This window comes from Calonectris borealis, chromosome 1 (assembly GCF_964195595.1).
Source record: "Calonectris borealis chromosome 1, bCalBor7.hap1.2, whole genome shotgun sequence".
Taxonomy (NCBI): Eukaryota; Metazoa; Chordata; class Aves; order Procellariiformes; family Procellariidae; genus Calonectris; species Calonectris borealis.
The window spans coordinates 173,969,881-173,984,834 of NC_134312.1; positions in this window are offsets into that span (position 1 = coordinate 173,969,881).

The following is a 14,954-nucleotide window of genomic DNA, read 5'->3' on the forward strand; positions in this document are numbered from 1 at the left end:
AGGAGTCTAAGAACATTGGTGGCTGAAAGGAAGAGAAGGGACACATGGGAAAGACACATGATGGTGCTTGGTTGAAGCCTCAGAACAGAAGAAAACAGCCCTCAGTGCTGGCATGAAAAAGACTGAGAGAGTCAGCAAGGGTGACAGGATCGGTGCATTTGGAAACAGAACAATAGGCATTATATTTAGAAGCTCAAAAGCCAACCATGAAAATACCTAATTGGTTTACACTCTTGATTTAAGCCCTGTTCCCTTATTCTGCATTTTATTGTTTTTTATTCAAGTCACTGGGAATTTTGCCAATGCTCCCAGTGGGAGAATTAGGTTTACCGGAAAAGCATTTTCAGATATTAAAAGAATTTACAGCAGTATAAAAAATTGCATGCATATTACAGACGAAACAGACATCACAACTGAAGGTGACATGTATGTGCCAAACTGCAGAGCTATAGGAAAAAATAATTCATGATAAATCTAGCTGCTTCATCTAGCTCTGTCCCCTAGTTCTCCCTTTGACTTTAATATCCTAAAGAAATGTTCAATCCTACGGTTGCCTATTTCTCTTTAAGCACGCATGGGAAATCAGCAAAATTCTGCCCTAACCTGTTTTTTGCTATGGTGCTATGGGTTCCTATTACTGACTGCTAGGCAACTGCACCCTGAGTTGGTTAGTTATCTCTAGGATCCCTGTGTAGTTGAAGGAAAAAATAGGCCTTTTAGATCTGTTTCCACTTAAGAGTTTCTTAAACAAATGTAGACATCTCCTTTTGTGTGACTTAAATCACACTTCAGAACTGCCCGTTTCCCTTACCCAAATGAACTTGGGTGACCAGGTCAGATTTAGATACCTGCATTTGTTCAGATGAATCTCACCCCATGACTCCAAATTTCTAGCAAAACTACTGATATTTATGGTGATGGGGCTGTGAATTGAGTGAAATAGCAAAGCAGTCCTTCCATAACATTCAGAGCTGCTGAAAGAGTGGTCTGCATAGTGAGGAAAGACATGGGCCAATTTTGACATATTGTGATGGGGAGTCTAATGAATAACAGGAAGCCTAGAAAATGAGACCTTCAAGAAAAGCTTAGAGAAATTGAGTTCTGCTTAGTCTAGCAAAGAGAAGAATGAGGGAAAAAACAATCATGTTCTGTATATTTCTTGGATCTGCGACAAGGCAAACAAATTTGTCCTCATGTCCACTGGGAATGGGTCAAGAAATAAAAAGCTGAAACTACAGTGAGGGAAATTTAGGTTAGATATTAGAGAAATTTCTAAGAGAAAGGATGCTTAAGCGGAGGAACAGATTGTTGAGGGAGATTATGGAACCTTTTTAGTAAGGACTTTTTAAAAAGTTTGGAGCAGTATCTGTTGGACACATTTTGAAGTTAGGACTTTAAGATCTTCAGGGTCACTACTTCTTTCACTCCTCTACTTTTCTGTCATTTTTCCTTTCACTCACTCATCTCTCTCTCTCTTTTTCTCACTAAGTGTGTTGTATTGGAGAGGGGAGACTCCCGGCCTCCAACACTAGTCCCAGTTTTATTTCTATGCCTGGATCCCAAATAAATAACTTCTTTTTATATCAACTGAAGTTTCTTAGGTCATTCTGAGTTTTATGGCTTTGTGGCTGACTGCAGAGAAACAAGTTACAAGTGAAGAAATAACTGCTATGTATTCTACCCTTCAAAAAGAAAATAGAACAGTCAGGAACTAGCTGGAGAAGAGAAACATACAACAAACATTTACAGAATAACCACTTCGGCCTGAAAGTCTGCTGAACTGAGGAGACAGCCCCAAAGGGGCATGTGGAGGAAAGGAATTCCTGCAGAAAATCCCTGGTACCTTTCCTGCTACCTGCCTGCTTAGCCTTCAAAAACACCACATCTGACAGCCTGCAAAAGAACAAGCCGGGGATTTATTTCTTCCTATAATTTTTTGCTATATTTCCATTTCTGAAGAAGAATTGTTTCACCCAGTCTGGGATTCGTTCATCGCATCTGCGGAGTTTTTTCAAAAATGTTGACTACTCTTCTATATACAACCAGGCTACTAGCCTGTATTTAAATGCTATGTAGCTAAAATCAGCAATATTAAGTTTTCAAAGAAGATTATAAATGAGAGGGAAAAAAGCCTTTAAATCTTTTTTTTACTATGTCACATGAAAATAAGAGAGGAATTAGAAAGGTGACAGAACACAAGGAAAAATAATTTAGCACTTACATTATCCCATTACTTTTCAGACGATCGCAGAATTCATATTATTTGATTGATTTTACCTTCTGTGCTTACTAATAAACAAAAAATCCCTGAAAAAAACCCTATTGTTTTTCTACTGAAGTTGCACTAAGCAGGTCTCTCTCTCTCTCTCTTTTTCTTTGAAGTGCTGGCAGTTAAAGACATATTTGGTTGGCTGTTATACAGATGATACATTTGGCCTCTTTACCAGTAGTAGACAGTAATTTCCTATACATTAGACTCTGGACAGTGGGAAAAAGCCCATTGTAACATTCCCATGTTCTTTCTGAACATCACTACTTTTTTTTTTTTTCCCCCAGGAGAAAGAGCACTTTTAAAAACAAATCCAGGGTTGATAAACTGTAGTCCAGAGGTTAAAAAAACATTTTTCTTGGAAACTTGTCAGAAAGGAAACCCCACTATATTTTAAGGGCCGATAAAATTGTTTTATAATAGTCATATGTGTTCATTTTTAATTATAGCAACATGTATCAAGAATGTGTCTTTGGGCTATTTATAAACCTGGAGTTGAATTTGTTGTGCAGCTGAGACTTCCCTGGCACATAAGGAATGCAATGTCAGGTCTAGAAGGTGACATGCATATGGCAATATAAATATTCAGCCCAAAGTATCCCTTCGATTACATGACGATCTAAAGTAGACACAGCAAACTTCCAACACTAAATACAATTTGAGCTACAAAAATACTACCACTAAACCACAGGAGCAGGTAGCTTGATTTACATGCTTAAACTCTTCGATGAATCTACTCCTCACACTTGAAATCTGTTCCTGTTGCCTTTCCCTCCCACAGCAATGCCATTGTTGATATCTGCTTTTTTCAGAAACTTCTCCAGACTTTTTCTACCATGTCCCTTTATGTACTAAAATATCTCCTGCAAAATTTTTCGTATTACTAACAACAACTAGAAACATTAATGGTCTGCACATCACATAAGATCAGATCACAAATGAAGAACAGCTGCCAAGGCTCAACTCATTTCAAATCAGAAGTGGTGGTAGTGGGCAATCATGAAGGCTTAGAGGAGTTTGCAGTCGTGCCACTATCTCTTTTGGCTCCAGGACCACTGTCAGGATGGCTGCATTTATTTTTCTGGGTGAGATCTACTAATGCTATAGCCCACTAAAGTGGCCAGAATCTCTGATGTAGCAGAGGTGTTGGTAGTGACTCAATGAATGTTCAATGGGTAGTGCCTAAAAGACTGAGCAACATGAATCAAAATACAGGACATTTCCCTCCTCTTGGTGAGTGCAGTCCCCTTCGGGTAGAATTGTGTCGCCTCTTCAGTTGCTTTCTTTTGGCCTTTGAGTCCTGCATTTCTCTCCACAAAGTGACACAGCTGCAATGGATGAGGGAGAAATGAAGACATGTTTAGCCTGTTTCAGAGCTTTGTGTTGCTCTCCTGGGAGCTGGGAATCGAGAATCCATACCCTGCCAAAGTGAGAAGAGCCAAGACATGAAGCTTTCCTCCATCTCCCACTTCACTCCTCTAATTGCTATAACTTCTGTGGATTTGGGCTCAGTAACACATTTCCTACAACTCAAAATGCAAGTGGCTCTGGGCGCTCCCAGAGATGTGTTTGCAGACGCCGAGGCAAAAAGTAGAACCATATGCTGTAGGCATACTCAGAATTAGGCAAAATTTGAAGAGGATTTGAGGAGGATTTTGACAACTTAAATTTTTGAATGTAGCTATTTACAGATTTGTAGAAAGATAGAATCTATTCAGCTGAAATGTGGAAAGCTTTTGGGCACAAAAGCTCTTCTTCAGGTCTGAGGTAGAAGAAATACAAAGCCAAACGCAAAAGTTTTTGAGCTGCCAACAGCCTACCACTGTAACATGAATGTTATATACCAAGACAGCTAGCTTGGTTTATACGCCTTTGTTCACAGCTTTAGAGGCAGCTGGACATTCAAATACCACTAAGATTCTTGGACTTTCTTCTCACTGTAAAACCACAGAAAAAAGGAAAATCTCAGGAGTTTCAATTTGTTTTAACAGCAAGTTAAATGAATGTTCCCTTTTTCATATACATAGCTTTAAAAGTAATTCTCTTTGTTGCTGGTTACTTGTAAAACACTACTGTTTGTCTCTCAAATTACATTTTAGCTGTGTCTTCAAAATGCTTTCTGGAAAATGAAGAATGTTTGGGGAATACCGACATTCAAGACAAAGTTACTGCTGCAAGGGTTTTTGAGAAATAAAAGAAAGCTTTTCCCAGTTGGTAAAAATATATTAAATAAAGATCCCTCAGTACAAGAAACACACTTTATTTTCCGCAATATTTTTGTTTACTCTTTGCCAAAATCACAGTGATATGAAATTACTAGCAAAACAGAGTTAACACAACTCTGTTATGTTGGTGTAAAGAAATCACAATCCAGATAAGAACCATTGGCAAATTGCATGCCACATCCCACTTGTGTTCAACGGCCATTAAAGCCCACAGGCAAAATCCATCCCACTGTTTGGAAAATAGAAAGTATGAGTTCAACATCATGCACAGACACAAGAAACCCTTTTGGCTATCCCATTGACAATCTTTGCCGTAAGCCAATGGACTCCTTGTGCCCCAAACCCCAAACCCCAGACACAAATTCCCGGAATGGGAATGAAACATGGCTTCACGAAAAAATGTGAAAAATGTTTGGGTTATTTCATAATTTTTCTAAGACGTATGGTATCCTGAGTATAGATTCCTCCAGTCTGTGCCAATAGATACCCTTCTTCAAGAGTTTGGAACAGAAAATGAAGTTTTCTGCCTCCATCTACAGTTTCTTTTAGGAATACCATGAGCAGTGGTCAAAAGGACGTTTACTGACTGTTTCATCTTCCTCTTGTTTGGGCTGAGAGTGATGGACACAGTACTCAAAAAATGAAGGCATCATAGATCTGCTGAGAGACAAGGCATTACATGAGCTGAGGTGAGGAGAGAAGGTATTAACATGACATCAAGGTTGGATTCGAAAGGCTGTGATCTAAAACAAAAATAAAATTTGACTTTTCGCAAAGTATTCACTTTGTGATATGATCAATTATATGTAATAAGGAAAGAAGAGCTTAGAACTCCTGCTTGCTAACTTAGTTACTCAGGAAAAAAAATCCTTAGCTACATGCAAGCTTTCACTGTTCAGCTGTTTCCCATGAAGAATAGTCTTATGATTCTTAAGAGCAGGTTCTTCTGTCCTAATTCTGAAGGATGAACAAACTTTCATTTTAGCAAAAGGAAATAACTTTGGACTAAGACCAAGTGCTGGGAATTCCAGGCTAAAAAGAGATCATATGAGTAAAAACTACATGATTGTAGAAGCGGAGTTACCAATTTAGCTATATTATGCATTAGTGGAAATTATGATCAGTGAAAATTAGGCTTGAGAAAAATATGCAAGGAAAACCTGTTTAAATCAGAGGGAGCAAAGGAAGGAAAAGACAATAAAAAAACATTTTTCTAAAAAGAAATGCAGTCTTGCACTTGAATAGCCAGAGATGTGCCCTTCAGTGACCTTCAAATTATGATTGAGAGAGATGACGCCTGGTTCCATCTTTCCATCTCCACAAAATAAATGAATTCTTATTGCATTTCACAAATAAAGGAGTATCTGAAATACTGCCAATAACTTTTCAAGCAACATCTCACAGAAAAGAGAGGAAACATCACTGACATAAAGAAAACAGAAGAAGAAAATGAATATTTAAGAATATTTAAGAATTATTTCTACAGACAAAAGTGCAAGACAGTCTTCTTGACACAGACTAGAGCCTTGTTTCAGAGACCACTGGACTGAAACATGACAAAGAGAAAAGAGTGGTACTGGCAAGTGCAAAATAGATGAGTTAAAAATAGAGCAGAGAGCAGAGAGGTTACCACCGCTGAACTTCTTAAAAAATAAAATGGAAATCTGATTCTAGAGCAGTGAGGTTCTCCTGGAGTATTGATACTATTTGGTATCCCTATCTGGAATTTCTCCCAGAAAACAAGTGAAACCTCAACTGCTTTTTGTTTTCCATACAAGCAATGCTTAACATTTTCTTTTTATCTTTTTTCTTCTTTCCTTTTTCTGGTTTGGTTTGTTTATTTGTTTGTTTTGTTACAAATGCTTGTGAGCTAATAACTGATAGGGAAGTAAAATGCCAATGTGTACATCAAGATGAGAAAAGGTAAGACTCTGAGAGACACACTCATTCATCTCTAAGCTGCTAGAAGCTGACCACGATGACAATGATGATATCCCATCAAATGTGCTCTTTTGTTCAAAATGAGCACCATACTTTATTGATTCCCAGTGAAATTGCTCTGAGATGAATCAAAATACCAGCTGTCCCATTTATTGAGCTGTGAAATATTTCTATTCGTTGTGCAGCTGTGTGAACCTGAACTAATTTAAAGGGCAGATCATCTACAAGAGAGCTCAAAATAGTTTTATTGCAGGCAGTTTGCCTAAGTATTAAATATTCCCTGCTCACGCGGGATTCTGAGCAAGGGCTTATGCTGAGGGAAAAGCAATGTTACTTACTGAATAGAGCACAAATTGCTGCCTGTTTGTCATAGATGTATGGAAATTACAGAAAACTCTTAAACACGTCCAATTTTGAAAAGTGCTAAGAAATCTCATGACCAAATGGTATGTCAGGGTGCTCACTACCTTGCATGTGGTACTTAGCATTGTGCAAAACTAGAAGACTGGGTGACGATTCAAGTCTTCCTGATAAAACCATGTGTTTCTCTAGCGAGTGTTATCTCTGCAAGAGGTTGGAAGGGAACAGAATAGCCTACTGGTTTGGTTTTTCACAGATGGTAAATGATAAAGCAGCACTAAAATCAACCAACCAGCTCAAAGTTTTCATTTTAGTGCCAGCGCATATGTATGTTGCTTTGGGAATTATGCTCTAATTAACCTAAAGCGTGTAGTATTGCTCTTTTACACATAATGGGTGGTTTAAGCGAGTGCAGCAGATTTTACGATCATTATCAAAATGCCATTGGTAATAAAAATTATGGAAAACATAGGAATACTCTAAGAGAGGAACTGAAGCCTCTCTTCTTGGTAACATTTTTTTGCCTGCTATATATTGTATTTTTTGACCAGAACACTTTTATCTCAGACAGTATATGGTTCAGCAAATTCTAAAAACACTTTTCTGTGGTGAATAGTTGAACTCTTCTCAGTTATAAACGTTGGGCCATATAGCTCCAAAGCAAGGAGAAGCTAGTAAGAAATAAATTAATTTAGTTATATCTACAAAGTACGTGGCTATACCATGCACTATAAAAAAGGAGAAATTTCAGAAAAGCTGAAAATACTTGTAGGATAACCCTACTAGCACCACTTCGGGAGTTTTCAGTCATTTTAAAAAAAATATTTGTCCGTTTGTCTACTTCTTTACCCATGAAGTAGCAGCTTTGAAGACGGTATTCAGTAACATCTAGATTTTTAGGGGCTATTCTAAAAATTTATGGACAGAAAACTATTGACTGGGTACATTAAAAAGAAAGATGGAAAAGGGTGTGTGTGTTCATTCCTTGCCATCTATTTAGCAGAAATCCAGGTTAAAGCACTTCTGTGACTGTCTGTAGCTCCAACTATCAGTCATTTCACATTTGATAAGGCCGTCCTGAAGTACGAAGTACCTCCTGGCACTCTCTTAATAAAACAGAATGGATTGATAATGTATTTTGCAGACAGATGATAATGTTATGGAATAGGAAGAGGAAATGAGCTGGGGAAGGAAAGACTGGAGTTGCCCCTGGGATAGAAAGGAGAGGAGTGGATGAATGCAGGATAGGAGGAACAGGGAAGGGGACAAGGCAATACTCATGGCCCCTAGTCTGAGAAGAGAGTAAGGAATGCTGCTACTGGGGAGGAAAGAATTGGGGCAAGATGACCCAGCAAATAAGACATTTGGTACTGCGAGGCTGAGTTGACAAACTGGTCTGGTCCGGTCTTAATGGAACAAGGAGAATGACAGAGCCCATGGCAGATGCCCCTGCCACTGGGGAGGTGGAGAAGTTGGGGGACGGGAGCAGGATTTTAGTCCAGAGAAAAAAGAAGGTATGAGGGAAGGGGGGGGATGACATAGCACCCAGAGTTACTCACAAGAGGGTCCTTGGCAAAGAGAGGGAACAGCAAGTAGGAGATAAGCACTAGCCCTGCCAGAAGGAAAATGCAGAGGGTAGGAGGGTGGCAGATAGGACACAGTGATGAAATAAAAGGAGGCATGGTATTTGTTCACAATAAGCTTAACCAACAATAGCTGATGAAATGTGTAGTCTCCTTGCTGCTGCTGCTTCCCCATGCTTTTTAACTACCTAGCTTTCACTGCTGCCCAAATGCTTTCAGTTGGGCGGGCAGAGGGGATTATGAATAACCTGTTGATTTGCTGTCCACGTGGATCTTGGTAAAGATTTGCTGCAGCTTGGCTTAGTGTGGGAATATTTTCATGGCTGATGTCTGGCTAGAAGCTCTTGATAATACTAAAAGTCCTGCAAGAAATGAGAAGTCCTAACGCACTTAGTTAAAGATATTATTTGTGGACTGCACTTCTAAAAGAAAGATCAGTATGATCCATAATTTTGCAAAGAATGGGCAAGCAGGAAAAACAAGATGTGGATATATATAAATATGCATACATACAGGTGTTTCTTTGCTGGCATATTTCTGGGGAAAAAAACCACATCAAAACTGAAAGCATTTATACAAAAATGTCTGCAAGTAGGGCTGAGTTTGTGATTGGGAATAACCATGTGAAATTGGAGGAAGTATTCAGAGACTGATTATGCAATGTTAAGTTACAGAAAAAAAGATTTCTCATTAGTGATAGAATTAAGTTGGCTGGAATTTATTTCCATCTCTGAAAATGATAATTAGATCCAAACACTTCTCAAGGCAAGGGTACGCCTTCCATGCTATATATTAAAGAGGTCTGGGGCAATTCTCTGCCATTGAGTGCAACAATGTGGATTTGCCCATGTTCATAATATCAAATACATTTTGAAATGGGTCACATTCAAAATTAATTGAAAATAATGCAATAGTCCATATATTCCAAGCTATGTCCAGGAGTTGTTTGGGAGAATGCTGGTTGGCCCAGGTCTAAAACATAGCGATTTAGTACTATATATAACAGAATCCAGTGACCAGTAGTGCTCCCTGGTAACATTCAATTTACGTGTATGGATGTGGCACCTTTGTCTGTAGTGACAATCCAAAGATATCAGAATCATCTTTCAGATTCTCAAAAAAAAAAATAAATGAGAGATGTTCTATAGAAACCTCTTCTCAGTGCATTTTAACTATGTATCCTCATTGCAGCCTTAATTTAGAAAACATTTGTGGTTGTGTTTAACATTTGCCTTTTAGAAAATGTAGCTGTACAATCATATGCTTTGCTGGGTCTAGGCATTCATCTGTTGATAATTTCATGGAATGGTATTTGTAGGCAACATCACTACTGTAGCATTTTAACAGAAGGAAAAAACCTCCTATATGAGTATTCTTTTACAAGTTTACCCATAAAAAAATCCTTGGAAAAAATGTAGCATTTAAGTTATGATATTTTAAATATTTTAAATTTTAAATTTTCTGTCTGTTAGGGGTAATGAAACAAAGTGAATTCCAATAATAAATTCCATTTGTGATACAGACTTCCCTGAAAAAACTTCTAAGGAGGGATGGAAAGAAGAAATGTAACAGAAAAACATGATTTACTTATCCCCAGAGTGCTAATTTCCTAGTTCATTTTCTGAGTATATATAGCAGTCAGTATCAGGAACACAGAGAAACAGACAGAGCAGAAAGCTGCTGAAAGGAAAAACTAATTACATGAGGGAACATGAGTGAAATAAAGTAGCTTTTTGCTAGTTTGGTATATGGCACAAAGTATTTAGAGAGGATTCAGAACTATACAAAAGTCAAAATTGTTACAAAAAGCCACATGATGAGTCGCAAACCCTCAGTCAATGAACATGATTTTCTAGCACAGGAATGCGCAAACTGCATCCAGGAATGGTACAAATCCTGCCCATTTACCAGCTGTCCAAATAACAGTATTGATGCCTGGGACACAGGGACCACTTATTGCAGGCATCAATGTCCCCTATAGTAAGAACCGTGGAGCTGCTCCTTCATCAGTGCAGCAAATTCCTGAGGATAAAATTATTTAAGGTGAAAGCTCTCAGCCCCACCTGTGGTACCGTGTATCACTTAAATCCTGCAGGAATGCAGAAATTCAACCAGTGTCACCGTTTGTATTTCCAGGTTCAAAGCCAGCCATGGCAGGGGAGGCGGAATGTGAAATGGGAGGGTGGGAGAGAACATCATCTTTTGTGGGCTGTGCGGGAGGTGCGAAGAGTTTAGTGTCTTGGTTTGTGGGAGTTGGGCAAATGGGAGAGGGATGCGGGTTGTGGAAAATAGGGTGTCGTGGTTTAACCTGGCAGGCAGCCAAATACCACGCAGCCGCTCACTCACTCCCCCCGCCCCCCCCCAGTGGGACAGGGAGAGAATCGGAAGGCTAAGAGTGAGAAAAACTCATGGATTGAGATAAAGACAGTTTAATAGAACAGAAAAGGGAAAATAATGATAATAAATAATGATAGAATATACAAAATGAGTGATGCACAATGCAATTGCTCACCACCCGCGCTGACCGATAACCAAGTAGCGATCGGTACTTCCTGGATCACGCCTACCCTTCATATACTGAGCATGACGTCACATGGTATGGAATACCCCATTAGCCAGCTGGGCTGGCTGTCCTGACTATGATCCCTCCCATCTTCTGTACCTAGCTCAGTCAGCAGGCACGGGAGCTGTCCTTGGACTAGGAGGGCACTTAGCAACAACTGAAAACATCTCTGTGTTATCAACATTCTTCTCAATCCAAAACACAGCACTAGGAAGAAATTTAACCCTATCCCAGCCGAAACCGGGACATAGGGTCTGGGGGAGATAAGCTGTGTTGTATCAGGAGGGAGAACGGGATGTTTGCAGCTGGGGCAAATGTAGCTGGGAAATGCAGGATGATGGGTGGCTGTGAATGGTGACGTGCCTTGTCGGTGTGAAAATTTATAATGCAGTTTTGCCATGTCACAAAGAGTCTTTGCTGGTAAGGAAAAACAGCATTAGGAATGTGTCCCTGTGCATCAGAAATGGCTTTTAAACACTTTTCGCCCTCTACAGGTTTGTGTATTCTTCAACCGTTTTGCACTATCAGGGCTTTATCAAGTAAGACTCGGAGATTTCCTTTGAAATGTGCAGCAATTGCATGTTCCTTACACACACGGGCTTCTAATTTGCTACAGCATGGAGCCTGGTGTTCATTTAAGAATTATGCATGGCAAAAATGAAGAAGAAAAAAAAAAGGTAAATTTGGCTTCAGATGCATCTGTTCTTTTGAAGCCCAAAGATTGCTTCAATATGAACAGCTATTTTATGTTTTTAAATAGAAGCATATAAAATAGGTTTTAAAAGGAAAATCATAGTTGACCTACTATTTAGTGCTTTTGATCTTTTAATTAATTGATCCCCTAATTATTGAAAACTGTAGCAGAACAAATGGTAAACAGGTTGGTTTGGAGTATTTTTTGGTAAGGATTTTAGCACACAGCGATATGTGTGTGCAGGAAAGCATTCTACAGGATTATACAATGTATTGCTTTTTAAATACAACATAGCTCTAGAGATTAAAGCTTTCTGAATAACCAAGTACACAATTTGGAGCTGTTATTCTATTGTGGCAGTAATCTGTGGATTAAAGTCCTTACCAGTGTATATTTAGACATGATAAAGTATAATGACACCAAAAGAAGATATCATAAAAATTGGGTTAGAGACAAAGGGAAAGCCTGAGATATGAACTTGGGCTTATGGCTTCAGCTCACATTACATGTTAAACATGGTAGTTAAGTGTTGTTATTTTCAGATATATTACAGAGACACAGTTAAATGTATTGCATAGGATTTCATTTTATTTATTCTTTCCTTAGGCAAAATATATCCTTCTATACATGAAACTAGCTTTATTTCAATAAATTAACATTAATCCTTCTTAACTTCCTGTGAGATTATCCTTCAACAAATTTTTGTGAGATTATCCTTCCTTTCTCTTTAGCAAATACATAAATCAGGACCATTTACAGGATGGGAGATCATCGGCACTGGAGACACGATGGTGCCCATTGTATCTGGTAGTAATTTCCCATGTTTATAGCTTTGCAACAGAAGAAAATACACTAGGGGAAGAACAGGGGAAACCTGGGGAAATCCCCACAAGGTTTAGTAATTCCTTAGCAGAGACTGTAAAGAACAAGAAGATTCAGCTGTCAGAAGAGGCTGTTTCCAGCAAGCAATGAGTTGTGCATCATGCCAAGGATGCAGACAAACAGGTTGTGTTATGAGTCTTCTGGTGCCATCTTTAGTGAAAACCCACTCCAGAAGCCAAGTTCAAAGAAAGTTGGTGGGGGTTTGTTGGGGTTTTTTTTTGCTGTTGTTCTTTGTAAAGTGACATCTCATTCAAGGAGTTTTGCCCATTATGAAAAGCCACTAAAGGCGTTGAAATCTGGCACAAATTAAGATGAGCTGTTTTGTTTGAAAATGGTTTACATTCACAAACTCTTTTTTGTTGTTGTAAATAAACTGGCATTTTCACATTAATCAGAAAATCCAGCTCATTTCTAGTCTAGTCATGGTTCCATAATGAACTGAACGCACAAGTATCTATCTGAACACATTTAAGTGAGAGGTGCCACTATGACTCACTCCACCACTGTAGAAAAAAAACTTTTCTCTGAGCTGATTATGAAAAATGAAGAGGACTAAAAAGAGAATATCTGAGAGAACTCATGGGGTCTGCAGCAAATGTTACAAGTTGGACTGTGTATTTGCAGCAGATCCTAAACTGTTTTAATAACTGCCATCAGCAACACCTCTGTTGTTGTTGACCAAGACATCCTGAAAGCCAGGATCTTGTCAACTAGAAGACAACACAGTCTGAGACACTTCAAAGTTCTTCTCCACCCCCTCCATCACATCTGGAAGTAATACCAAGATGCTGAAAGTTGCATTTTTCCCCATTTCCAATGAACTTAATCAAGAAGGTACAAGCAGTCCTTGCTAAAAGGCTGAGTTCATCATTTCAGTCCCTGCCAGTTCACTGCCTCAGCCCAGCTGTGCAGCCCTCACACCCTCTTGCTGTCTCTCCTGCTCATCTCATGCACGGCAGCATCACTTTTACCAGCTGCATGCTAGCCTTTGGAGAGCTGACTGGACCCCCTTAGCATGCAGCAGATGTGGATTCAAAATCCCTTTCATGTCAAGCAGGGAGCTGAAGCTTCATATCTGCTTCATGAATGGATGCCTACCCACTAAATAACTGCAGAAAGAGGGGGTAAGTCTTCCTCCATCAAAAAAAAAAAAAAAAGAAAGAAAGAGAAAGATGCAGCTATGACTGTATTTTTGCAGAAACCATTTCTGCCAGTATGCATAACATGCTTCTGTTACTCCAACCATACCAGTCCCCAGCTGACACTGTATTAGCTACATCTAAGTTGCTAGATATATGTATGCAGGGAGTGATCCGCGTCCCTAGACCACTCATCACCATGTGTTGCTCTCCTACCTTGCTGCAACCAGCTCTACCCAGAGCTGCTTGGTAGCATCCACACCACAAACTTCCTCCTCAGATTGTCCCGGTCTATCCTCCTGGAAAGCACGTGATGTAAAACTTCACATTTGACCCTGAAAAAGCTGCAAGTCATTATGTAAAAGTATATACTGCTTTCTAAAGAAGTGTTAGCAAAATATTGCTATCCAGTTTGGTCTTTTCATCTTGAAACCAGAGCATTACACCTGAAGCTGTGGGAATTAATTCCTTTCCCATTACCACTTAGGACTCACTGTTCCCTGTAACTCAGCTACCAAAGCAAGTAAACGCCTTCAGTTTTTCAGTTTCAGTCATTTTTCTGACAAACCTGGAGTGAGACTTTGTCAGGAAATGATCTTTCTAGCAGTAAGCTTCAACTAGTAAATTCTAAATATTTTTCAAGGAAATAGAGTGCATATTTCCCACTGATCCTTTAGTTTCACTGCCTATATGAAAGGAAAACCAGTAAATCACTGATACATTTTCCCTAGATAACAATAACTGTCACCCTGGTAAAACATCATGAAATTAGCATTTGCTAAGGATAGGGAAAAACTTGGAAGTATGGTATCCAAATGGGTAATTGCAGTGGGCCATCACTAACACTAAACAGAGTCCCAGACTCGTACTATCTAAATTCCTTTCAGTGTTTGTTATTCTGAGATTAACCTTTTGGGTACAAAATCCGTAAAAGTACTTTTTTTTTTCATGAATATGCCAATATGGTGAATGTGAGTATCTAGCTGTTATGCAGTCTGTGCTGCCTATCTTTAGTTATTGTGCACGCTCAAAAAGCTTTCTGGCAGAGATTTATGCCAATAGTCTTTCCTTTGATCTCTTCCCCCCTCATTTCTCATCAAGACAGCTTATAGTGACCACAAACCTCTTTTCCTTAAAGTGTTGGACAGACACCAAAGTCCATTCACTGAGAACAGGACTTTTCTGTTGTCCGTGCATAATGCAGCTATATCAAGATTTCAGAATAATAGTGTTGAAGAATTTCTTTTTTTTTTTTTTCCCCACAGATTATAAAAGAAAAGTGAGCTATAAATGCAGGC